At 47.6% G+C, this 12,377-nt stretch overlaps 1 long non-coding RNA gene across 2 annotated transcripts; it reads left to right on the top strand.

The window, feature by feature from the left end:
• The first annotated feature begins 113 nt into the window (after positions 1–113).
• LOC128141089 (uncharacterized) lies at positions 114–5,169 on the top strand. 2 transcript variants are annotated; one of them, XR_008234895.1, is made up of 4 exons: positions 114–436; positions 3,700–3,767; positions 4,250–4,351; positions 4,710–5,169. It is a non-coding gene; the product is annotated as an uncharacterized LOC128141089 (long non-coding RNA). The 2 variants fall into 2 exon arrangements; XR_008234894.1 differs by lacking the exon at positions 114–436 and having other exon boundaries at positions 2,900–3,767.
• Positions 5,170–12,377: the final 7,208 nt, after the last annotated feature.

The following is a 12,377-nucleotide window of genomic DNA, read 5'->3' as shown; positions in this document are numbered from 1 at the left end:
TTCTGATTAAAAAAAATACGTAGTGCTCTGTTTACCTTTTGAGAGGAGCAGCATAGTTCTCAGTTAAGGTAAAAGGATGTTCTGAGAGGAGGGGCCTTTGGTAACGGGGAACGCTGAGCAGAGGAGGACGTGCTGGGTCAGTTTGTCTCCTTTCTTATTGTAAAGCTGTTTCTTAATATTGCTTCTCCGAGGGTGTGGTGGGGTAACGTACGTTGAAACGGTTCTGTGCACAATGCTAGCTGGATGTAACGTGGGCGGATTTATTTTACCAGCCTCGCTTGTCTTTCATGTGGAAAGCAATGCTTACCGAGATGTATGTGGAGCATGTTTTCAATTGTTCAGCCCCGGTCGACAGAAGAGGTTGAAGGTGCTTGTGAGGAGAGGAGCTCAAATACATGGTGATGTGGTGCCTTTCCCTGTGCAGCTCCAATAAAAGGTAACATTAACCTGATGGAGCACATAAAACCTTACACCTTGGGGTGTTTTAGCCCTAAGCATTGCTGTTTCTGAGAGCAAGCTGCAGATCGCAAGGTTAGGTGTCCTCCGTCCTTTCGTCCAGCTCTACTGCAGTGCTTAAAGTTGGTTTCATCACCCGGGAATTTCTTTGTGTGGGTCTCCAGAGACGTTGCGACTCGGTAGTTGGCATCAGAGCTTTGCTTGTGGCTCTCTTGGGTGGCAGAGGCTTTTAGATGTGCACGGCAAGGGTCAAACAGTGATGAGCCGGAGAAAGACCGTTTTTATAGGACATGGTAACAGGTAACTGGCAAGCAGGGTAATAAAGAGTAGGGTAGGGAAAGCGAGGGCAAGCGGAGCTCAATGCTGACATTAAGTAGCTTGGAAAGTGTGAAAATCTCTCAGTCAAGCCTTTGAAAACCAGCAGGCTGCTGGAAATGAGCATTGATCTCCCCGCTGTAAGCAGGACGGCAGACGGAATCGGTATAATGATCTTGTCCGTGCTGACACGACGTCCCACCTGCCAGGCGCTGCTGGTGCCGGCTCCGGGTCGTGCCGGCTCTGCAGCAATTTCTCAGTCCCTGTAAAAAGCCGTTCGTGCTCTCGGGTCTCGGTGGGACCACGTGCAAATCACCTGGCCGCAATCCTTGGCAACAGCACGGGATGAAAGCCTTGGGGAACTGTAAGGCAGCAGGCTTAAAAGCTGTTTCTCCAGTGCAGGAGTCAGGGCATCCTTAACCAGGCAGTGCCGGATGCCTCTCCCCAAATTCACCCTTTGATCCCAGCGGGTACCGGTAGCTTTGCAGCAGATGGGGTGAGAAGGCTCTGCTGAGTGCAGCACATAACAGAGATGAGGCATTAATGCGTGTGTATGTGATTCTGCAGGAACGAGCGTGTCAAAAAAACGCAAGAGTTTTGCTGTATTTACCAGTGACCTGTGGGGAGCCTGTGCTTTGTCACGGGAGCACTTAACCTCTGCCCCGTAGGCTCTCTGCGTGGTCAGCGAGGACGGTTTAATGTAGACTCCTTTATTCCAAGCAGCTCTCCTTTCCCAAGAGCAATTTGAGAACAGGCTGCGGGCTGAACGAGTTGGTTGTTAAAATAGAATCGGCTGGCGTCTGGAGGGTATCTGGGAGGTTCTCCGAGCGGCCGCCGTGCCTGTCGCCGGCAGCGCACCGAAGAAACCTGGCGCTCAGGAGCGTTGGGCTGAAGGTGACGGGAAAGGCTGGGGCCTGAGGGAAGTGGTCCGATCTCCCCAAAAGCTTACCATGGGGTATGTCCGCGGGAGGGGGTGAAGAGCCTGCCGTGGCAGAGGTAAGAGGAGGAGGGGATGGAGCATGGTCTGTGAAGCTTAATATCTTCTTCCAAAATTGCTGGCTCTAACTGAAAGAGCTTGGGGATATTCCTGTTTTCTGGAGGCTTCCTCGTCCTCCCTCCTTAGAGCCTGGCTGTGTGCATTGTGGGAAGGTGTGTGACTTAGTCGATTTTCTGTTTTCCGTGCCTTGGACTTCCCCAGAGGGTCCCTTTGATCTCTGGATGGGAGAGCAGAAGGGGCAGGGGGAGCCAGTTTTACCTGTGAATTTTCCTCCTAGCATCCTCTGCAGCCTCCCTGGTGATGTGAGCCCATCCAAATCCTTCCTCAGAGCCCAGGCTGGAGGTCAATCTGGAGGCAGAAACCTCTTGAAGGCTGGCTGCCCTGGCCCGGGAGCTTCTTGCCGTGCTTTCAGGTGAGAGCGGGGATTCCCGCGGAAGGCACCCTCAGCCCTTCCTCCTCCTCACCTGCCCCCTGCAAACGTTACTTGGTGGGGAGCGCGTCTGTTCTCCAGCTGGAGACGGTGTGGGTGTGCAAACAGCCCGTGGGGCAGCCCCACGGACCAGCTCCGAGTCCGTGCCTGTAAAACTGCAGCTTTTCTCCGCCTGACTGCGTGGCAATAAGTGAAGCACCTGAGGTTTTGATGGTGTTTGCTTTGAAAATTCTGCTCACGCCAGCTGTGTGCGTTGCTGTTCCTTCCAGGTATCTATGCCCGGAGAGAGGAAAAGGATGCGATTTCCCCCTGTACCACGGAGGCCGCTTCTGATAAGAAGCCTGGCGACCTCCGAGACTGCAGCGTGCCATCGGTTTTACCAGGAGCTGCGGGGTTTCTTCCATCCGAGGACGCAAAAGATGCGTTTCCTATGAGAAAAGCAGCTGTTTGTCATGAGGGCGAAATGTCTTTTCCGTAGCCTATAAGCTGCGGTGACTCTAGCGATCTGCGTATAGCTATAAAGCTGATGAGAGGTGTCTCTGGTGCCGTAGCCTTGAGAAAGTCCTGTCGTTACGATGCCCGTGTACCCTGAGCAGTCTGCTGCCGTGCCACCCGTGCCTCGTAGGCACATTTGGCATCGCTACTGCGCCGGTGCTGCGCCCACGTTAGCAAACCCTGCGGGCTCGCCAGGGGGCAGGGACTCTTCCGACCGCTTTCCCCAGCGGGCTGAGTTCTGTATCCTAAATTTCTAGGGAGGCAAAGCCACGAAGGAGGTTGGGTGTCCTGCAGGAGGCATTTATTGCTGGCTACATAAGATCCTGCGGGCTGCGTGCCGTAGGTTCTCCTGCTGGGAGAAACGAATATGAGCTTAAATTGTTTTGAAATTTTCTCCCTGTAGAATTTATTGCTCTAATATCTAAGAGGCTGAGGGTGCTTTTTGGTTCTGCTGCTCGTGCTGGACAATGTAGATGAGGGGTAAGGAAGATGCAGTTGTGACTAAGTTGGATTGAATGTCCCTTCTGGGATGTATCGTAGCAATTGTTTAGTGCGTCCTCCTGCAAAGTCTCTGAGATGTAGGAGTCTGCCTAGCAATGGCGAGCTCAAAATATAGGGAAATTCCAGTGTTTTGGATGGTGCCAGTGTGGATTTTTTTTTTTTTTTTTAGCTGAAAGCACAGCTGCTTTGGAGAAAATACCTGCAGGGAGAAAGTGGTGTCAAGGCTTTCTGAGCAGAGGGAGGGCGGGCTTGATTCCCTCACCTGCTCCCTGGGTTTGTGCTCCCCGAGGAGCTCCTGGGAAGGGTACCCAGTGCCTACCTGCAATTCTGGAGCTGGGCTTGGTCCCCCCAGGACGTGCCTTTGAACAAACAGCAAAGAGAGGCAGTCCTAAAAGCAATCTAGTTGAAAAGAGGCATTACTCAGTGGGCTTTCGGTTTGTGGGGTGTGTTTGGGGAAGGGGGAGTTGTTTTTCTGCATGTTTACCAGGGCCTCCGGTTCCTGCAGCAGAGACTGGCACGACAACAGAGTGGAGCTGATTCTCTCGGGGCTGGCACTGCGTAATCAAATGCAAGGTGAGTAATAATCATTTTTTCCAGCGTGGCGGTTTGGCAGGGAATAATCCTGCAGCTGGTGCGGGCTCATGGAGAAATGTAGGTTGGAAGGGACTTCTGGAGGGCATCTTGCCTCACTCCCGCTGAAAGGGCCAACTCTGAAGTCAGATCAGGTCGCTGTGCGGGTGAATGGAACGCTGCCTTTTTGTGCAGTGGCTCCCCTTCCCCTCTCCGTGGGTTTTGGGACATGAAAAAACTACATGAATTATTATATGAGGTCAGTAAAGTCCGAAGGTGAATTCCTACTCCATCTTAACAGTAGGCCACATGAAAATTGCATCCTTTTTTACTCCACTGGGCAAATGTACTTATTTGTGTGCAGCTCTTTTTCTGGGGATGCAGTTCTTGTGATGCTAAACCCTACTTCTGTGTGGAGGGAAGGGTCCTGGGCGTCACTTTTTAGTATCTGTTCTTTTGATGTAATGGAATAATCTGCTTTACAGGCTTTGAGATTTTGTCTTATCCTGTGAAGATGTGAGTTTTCAGCAGGCACGAGGAAGGCGACGTTCCTCCCGCAGCGTCTTTGGAGGACGGCTCGTTGCCACGTGAGTACTTGCATGCTGGAAAAGAAAGAAACTGCAGGCACAGCGATGGTCTGGCTGTTCTCTGCTGGGGACGCATTTATGGAGGTTTGTGTTTTTTCTGGGCTGAATTTTGGTTTTACCACTTGCTGGTGACACAAGCTTGGAGCAAGTCACCGGAGCTCGGTCCAGCTACCGAGAATCAGAGCCAGACTGGGACTATCCCGGGGCTCGTGCCCCTGTGGCAACGTTTGGACCAAGCTAAGCTCCAGCTATTCAATGTAATAATCCCTTTTGTACAGCTGATGGGTATTTTGTGCCTTCCTCTCCTTGTGTAATTCTGGGAGGATTTTTTTCTTACTGTTGTCTTCTTGTTTTGAAGGGTGAATACCAAGAACATTGTGGAGGATGCTGCTGCACGGCACTCCACTGCACGATGAGGCATCCTTCATTTTTCGAGATGATGCGTCAAGAACTACAAGCCACAGATGAGAAAAGTCCTCGTATTTTACTTTCAGACCTATTTGCTTAAGTTTATTTTTAAAAACTAGAGAATACTTGAATTTCCTATGACCCAAAATCATTAGTGGAGTTGAATCTTCCCCAGAACTCAGTTTTGCTATCCAGCAGAGCACCCTGGATGAGGTATCGCATGCTCATGGTTTAGACGGTGTATTTTTTCCTGTACTGTCAGTCTGTATTTTTTATAAGGGACTGGGGCGTTGGCTCATTTTTGAGATGTTCAAGTGTTCTCTACTTTATAGACTATATATAATCAGTAATGGATGTGGGACTGGATTGAGTCCATCCAGCAATGTAATACTTTACTGGTATGTTTGAAATAGCTTCCGCCTTTCTTCATAAAGATTTGGAAATTATGATTTTTTTTTTTTTTTCCCCACAGAGGACTTAGAATTTGGCTCACTTGAAAGAAATGCTAGTATTCTGTTATTAGATGTAAATGATGGTGGGCTCTGTGTTTTTTACTGTGCAGAGCTGAATAAAAACTCATTAATTGGTCTCTTATTGTAGTGGGGGCTTTTTTTTTTTTCCCCCTGTATAAAGTCTAGGGGAGGGGGCTGCAATATTCATTTCTACAGTAGTAAATGTCAGGCCGGAACCTATCTCGTGTGTTTGGGGGTTTTGACTGTAGTGGTAGTGGGGACAGCACTTGGAGGGGGGGTGTTGGGCTTGTTTGTTTGTTTTTATTTTTTATTATCATTCTTTTAAGGCTATTATGGTGTGTTTTACTCTAACAGACTTAGAGTAGGTGACTGCTTGCAGAGAAGCATATGCCCTCATCTGTGTCCATACATAGTTCTTTACCTGAACTGTACCAAGTTAAAAGATATTATGTCATGGCTATAAGTCATCTTTTATTTTGAGGCTTCTTCACTTACACCTGTTCCCTGTTGAATCACAGCAACAAGAGAAAGCATACAGCACTTAGAATAAAACAGAAAGCACAAAATAAAAGCTTTCTGTCAAAACAAGAACAGACATGGATTACTCTTTACCCTAGAGAGCTAACAAAACAGCTTTACAGTCACATTTATACATCCATTGCTGTCTGATAGACAGTACAGGCTCCAGCACCGGTCCAAAATACAAACTAGTTCCTACATAAGATGAATCAAATAATACATGAGCTCACAAAAGTCTCAGTCCCTGAGCTCAAGTGATAATTAATCAATTAGTTAATTAAGCAAACTGCTGCAGATGTGACTCCAGGAACTAAGCTGTAAAGTACATCTCCAGTCCTTTGTCTTTTTGCCATTTAAATCTAAAGTTTACCTGTGCTTCGCTACAGAACAACGTGAGCAAGCTTAAACTGTACACTCAAACATGATAACTCGGTTTTCCTTCAGTCAGTAAGAAAAAACAGCTGAGCTTTTTCCATTCTTCATTGGATCCCCTCAGAAAGACAAGGGAGATGCATAATTTTAGGCTGACGACTCTTCTCTGGTTGCATCTTCCAAAGGCTTCTGTAACAAATAGTGTTGATTGCAGCATGAATTCAGAGCAGAACTACCGCACAATGGAAAAACCAAACCTAAACCCAAACTCAAAAAACTTTTAAACTTAACCTTAAACCCAAACCCACAAAACTTAAACCAACACACAACTGCTGGCCATGCGTAGAACACTACACCATCTAAGCCGAGTATTTTGAATGTAAAGATAAGCTAAATCAGTTTCATTGTAATAAGGGATTTTTATGAAGAAAACTTTCTATTTAGGTGACAGTGCTGGGGCTTAAGCTGCAGTTAAGACCCAGACATCTCCTGCAAGCCATTCACCTGAGCCGTGCCATAGCTTGCCTGCATCGCTTTTTCTGACAAATCCGGGAAATGGGGGGGGGGGTGTCCATTGGGTTGCAAATAGAGTCTTCCAGTAAGGAGGAAAGGGAGGTGTCCATCAGATGCCACTAGCCCACAAGGAGGGAAAAAAGAAACCCCAAACCCAGCAAAACAGACCTTTTTTTTGCACCCTTGCATCTCTGTGACAGTAGTCCCCAGGTGATGAAGCAGTTGAAGTTGCATGGGGAGCAGCGGTAGCGCATCATAGGCAGTCAGGTCAGCGAAGGAGATGTATCACAAATACGCTGCAAATCAAATAAAAATGATAGGTTATCTAATAGATTCAAATAAAACCATCTTTCTACTAAGCTCACACATCAAAGCAGGCACTACAGCCATTTTATTTTCCAACAGTATCAGCCTCAGTCTAGAGAAATGAGAGGCAATTAAAGTCACCAGGGGAGGAAGGCTAGGAGGTAAGAGGCAACTGCTGTTCTTTCATCATCACAGCACCAGTTCTGGGGAATAGCTATTCCAGGTTTTGATACAGTATTAATGGCTTGAGAGCTGCATTTCTAAGCAGTGCTGGTAGCGCGTCGTTTAATCCATGTCTTTCATGCTCATGCCCCCACATCAACATTGCCACACGTGGGTATTTGTACCCAGCACACGCAATCAAACCAGCTTCTGGAGAAGGAAAGTCCTGACAATAGTATTAAGCATTAGAAAAACCTGTCTTTATATTTATACCCAACCTCTTCTGTCTTGGCACGTGCAATAAGCCAGAAGTACACTCAGGACAGGAGCTGCAGAGATAAGCCTGACTGCTATTGCAGTTGAGGACTCTGAGGATGACCTCAGGTTTGCTAAGGCATACCGAGGACAAAAGGTTTACCCGATTTTAGCAGTTGCACGCAAGATGTTTTCGAACTACTTTAAGGAAAACAGTAGGACAGGTAATTACAAACTCATTGGGCTCCACTTTGCTGTATAGAAATGGTGAAAGCACTTAGCGCTTACCACCACTATTGGTGCACGCATCTGTTCCCTGGCTGCCTGCTGTGTTTCATTGCCTTGATCGTTACAGCATCAACGCACCAACTGCTGAGCAGTAGCTGGGGAAAGCTGGTGGGGCTCCGTCTTGCTGATGTTCCTCCTACGCCTACCCACGCGCAGCTGAGCTCTACTGAGGAGTGACAAGGGTATGGACTTACCCAAAGCCACCAAGGAAAACAGCCTTCTTTCAGCAAGATGTTGACCTGGGACCTTCTTGGGTGACCAACGGTGCTGTACTGGTCTGGTGTCAATGGTGCTGTACTGGTCCGGTGTCAATGGTGCTTCCTGTGAGGAGGATGCTCTTGTTGAACTTCAAAAAACCCCACAGAACCAGCACAAGCTGGGCATCCAGCACAACTAGGTAGCCCAAGACCAGTCTTGGCAGGTAGACACAGGGCGTGAACCTCACCACGTCCTGTAAGGCAAATAGATATTACTAAGCTTAAGTGTAAAACATAGATTGTAATCTTTTGGGGTGGTTTTTTTCAGTATGTTTTGAAATGCCACCGCTATACCCAGAGTTTTTGGCTCACCTGAAGCAGCCAACATGCTTCTGTGTTTTAGAAAGCAGCTGCTCTTATCTGAAGTAATGAGCACATTACAGCCTGATTGTTTGCTGAACAGCCATAAATCTACAGCACCGGTGTTTGATACCGAAGGATGCCCTACGAACACGGCAATTTGTTTTGTGAAACACATTGGCACATCTGCGTTTTTTAATTTTATTCCCCCCCTGAAATGCAGTCACTCCTATCTATTTTCAAAGCAGTGCTGGAAAAAAAACACCTACAAGAAATTCATATACCTGTCCACTTGTCAGGCAAGACACGAGTGATGCGAGCAGTACAAGACAGGTTAGACTCCACAGATGATGTATCAAGGGGAAAATTGTACCTTATTTCAATAATGCCACTCTAACACAAGTGTCACTGGGGCTCTTAAAATACATGATTTTTGAGCATCACATTATACACATTCATTCAGCAAAGCATTCGCTGGTCTGGAGTCCTATGCATTTTAGAACAAATACATTAACAAGTAACGATTAGCTTATCGTCTCTATCATGTCATTTAATTCCCAATGAAACCAAGAGCTACACAATAGCAGAACATCACGCAGCGAAGAGCAGCCTCCTCACCACCCGCTCGCTGAACACTTCACGACCACCATCACACGCAGCCCAAGATGCCGGACCACGCCGATGAAGATGCGCCAGCCGGGAATTCAATCCGCCACGGTGCTAAGCGCTTCAGCCTGACCCAGGGAAACTCTCGAGCACGTGGCCGGTTTTAAGATCAAAATTGCAGCATCTCCGCTAGCATCGCATGATGACAGGCTTAGCTGGATGAGGACAGAGCGCTCGGCCCTTTCAGAAAGGGAACCTGCATTTATCACAACAGATGGGCCAAAAAACCTCTGCGAGCAAGTGCTCAGACCTGAACCTTCAATGGCCCAAGCCATCAGGCACCCAGCACCCAAATCAGTGCCAACATCAATACGGGACCCTTTCACCAAGTTTTGCCGGCGCCTGCACAGTCTCTTCGCAAACACGATGTCCCAGCAGCCTGTCTCGCCAGAAAAAGCTACCCCAGCCAAAGCTGCAAAATTTTTCCCTCCTTGACAGCACTTACCTGTATGCTTTGAAAACTTGCACCCTCTCCTTTCCGCAGCCAAATAAGCATTTTGTTCGTTAACCGCAAGAAGGATTTACCCTTGCTCTGAACAGCTCTAACGCAATTAACAAAGCAGATCTCCCACATCTTGACCCTCTGCCTATCCTAGGACAAACAACAGGCTTTCCCCTCTCGCCAAAGGCATCATCTGTACAGACTCACTAAACCTTAACCCCAAATTGCTTCTTTTAAAAATACCTCTTATTCCGCAGGTGATAAAGCCAGCAGCTGTGATGCCTTGTGCGCATCGTTCCCAGGAGCCAGTGGCGAGAGCAGGGTAGGTGCACGCATCTGGCTTCAGGTTTTCCATCTTGATCCGACCCTTTCAGGATCCTCTTCCATCTTTTAAGGCAGCTGCAATGAAAATCTTGATGCGGGTGCTGTTTCAAACAGTATACTGTGAGGCACAGCTCGCCAGGCACCGATATGCCCCTTTTGCAGCTGGGACGGACCTTCCCTGAACCAAGCTTTCCTCTGCATATGCAAGATGAGAGCTGGCATGCACCCAGCGTTTGGCAGGGGTGAAAATGGCCAAATATCGCTGTGCCACTTGCCACGAGTCTTATTAACTGCTCTGTCCTGACCCCTCCGGGATGGCTGTTTCCAGCCAACGTCCACGAGCAAACCCCCTGCCCAAATTCCAAAGGGCAGGCAGTGAGTGGGTGACCCCATCTCTAGTAATGCCATGCAGAAACAGGCAGGACCCAGCTACTGCATTACTAGAACTGCTAAACTGTTAAATACAGGTTGCTGTTATCACGTGCAGCCTACCCCTGAGTTTTGGATGAGACTGGAGTTATGCCTACTTATAGAGGATGCGTAAGCATGTACTGCTTGCTGTTGTTATTCAAATCACTTGAGTTAATAGGCAAGAAATGCATTAAAAGATTTAGAAAAAAAAGAAATAATTCTAAGTTCTGGAAGAGAAAAGTGACCTAGAAAATCCAATTGTCCTCTAAATGGCAATTGTACTAAGTTTGGAAACTAAATTCACTAATTAAACTGAAACAGTAGATTTTAGTGGTGCTTAAAGTGCTGATTTCAGCTCCTCTTTAAACCATGAATCTCCAGCAAGTCATAACAGTAAGAAGTTTTGCATACAGATGCCAGGTACTGAGAGCCTGCAAAGCACTTCAGCTCTTCTGGCAGCACCATTCCATATGGTCTCAAGAAGCTTCTCCTCCCTCCAGCTGCAGCAAGAGGGTACCCTAAATCACACCTTGCCTTCACCAGCCATTCCACCCGAGGCTTCCATGTCCAGTTCGTCCAGGCAAAAAGCCTGTCCTCGACATTTGCTAGCAGCAGAGGATTTGTGGAAAGGAGAAAAACTTTCATTTCCCCCTTTCAGTTTTCTTCTCGCAGCCCTTAACCACATGCTGACTTAATCTGGAAGCGCGAGGGTCTCTATTCCTTCCGAACACTTCGGCACGCACGTGCTCTGGGTAGCTCAATCAATTCCCTAGCCTAATTGTGCAGCAGAGACTATTTGCCGTTAAAAACACCAGCCTTAGTGTTTCTGTGTGCTAATAGACAGGAAACAAAGATAAAAAGCAGGCAAGTATTACCTTAGCTCCTGGCTCGTGCAGTACCATTTAGTTAAACGTCAACAACTTGCTAATGTGCAGATCAGTGTAGAGATGTGGCTTCCCTTTCTGGCCAAGGTATTTCCAGGAGCAGATCACAGCCCACAGGCCATGAAAAAAGAAAAATCAGTGTTGGAGTGGCACATCCGCACCGCTGCCGTCTCTCTGGGGACCAACAGCACAGACAGACCATAGGAGCTTCCCAAGGAATCAAATGTTCTTTCACAAAATCATAACACTACATCAGCAGGGGAGCAGCATCAGCTGGGTCTGTGTATAATAATGAGGTCCCCGGTAATTAAAACCACCCAGGCACACATCATAACCCACCTCGGAGTGGCAGGGATTGCAATGGAGCGGGATGTCACGGCTCTGTACTCCCACCCTATTTCAGGGTCACCCATGCCTGTCCGTCGCATGCTCCCAGCATGAGCGGCAATGGGTTTGGGTGGACAGTGCAGGCTTTCCTGATCAGTAATCCTTGCACATTGCCTAGTCAATAGATTTTATTGCCTTCCAGCTTCAACAGGAAAGAGCGCTTTGGGTTAAAGGCTTGTTATAGAAGATATCAATTCCACACGCAGGCAAGCTAGGAACTGCTCTACAAATGCAATTACAGCCACAACAATCTCATTTCTTCTTTCAACTCCATTGACGCAACAAATGTTAGTCATATCTCAAATACGGGGCACCTCTATCGCCCGACTAGGTGACAGGTAATTTCGCGTGCCCTGTTCAAAGAAACTCTCGTGCGTTAGCTTTAGGCTCAGAGCGCTATCCCGGTAAGCTTGTTACAACACACAGCTAGATGACCAGTAAGTATCTGCTCTTATTTGCATTTATTCAAGGAAAGAAGAAACATCCCCCCTAAAGACCTATGTTTTAAGCAGCAAAAACCTCAGTAAGAGAGGGATTCAGCATTACCTAGATAACACCAGGGCAAGAAACAAAAAAACAGGAAAAAAGTAACAGTAGTTGATCAAAGGGGAAAGAGATTTTTTTTTCCCCTTTTTCAATCAAAGTGCAGTACATAGGGTTATAACCTATGCACTAAGCTTCCCGTTAATGGCAGCTAGTCTATAACAAGTTGACCGAATGACCCTGCTTCTAGTCCCACGAGGATTATTAATAATCAGAGCACACCACCTCCACAGAGCACATGTGAAGCTCTCACTCGGGTTGCGGAGATCCACATCAGCCCCAGTTAAAGGCAACCCTCCCCACCAGATCCTGGCAAAACCATCGCTCCTGAATGGCAGCCTGCTTTGCATCCCCAAATAATAGTCCTCTGTGTGGGGGTGAAACCATCCATCATCTTGTTTCAAGGGTCTCTCTGCAAGCTGAACCCTGCCCAGCAAACACCCATCTCCCAGGCATGCCAAAATCCATCATAAACAGGCTGCCTCACATATCTAACACATCCTCTCAGCTTCTGAT

The sequence above is a fragment of the Harpia harpyja genome, chromosome 4 (genome assembly GCF_026419915.1).
Source record: "Harpia harpyja isolate bHarHar1 chromosome 4, bHarHar1 primary haplotype, whole genome shotgun sequence".
Classification (NCBI taxonomy): Eukaryota; Metazoa; Chordata; class Aves; order Accipitriformes; family Accipitridae; genus Harpia; species Harpia harpyja.
Note: the sequence above shows the minus strand (reverse complement) of the source record. Positions and strands in the feature narration are given on the sequence as shown.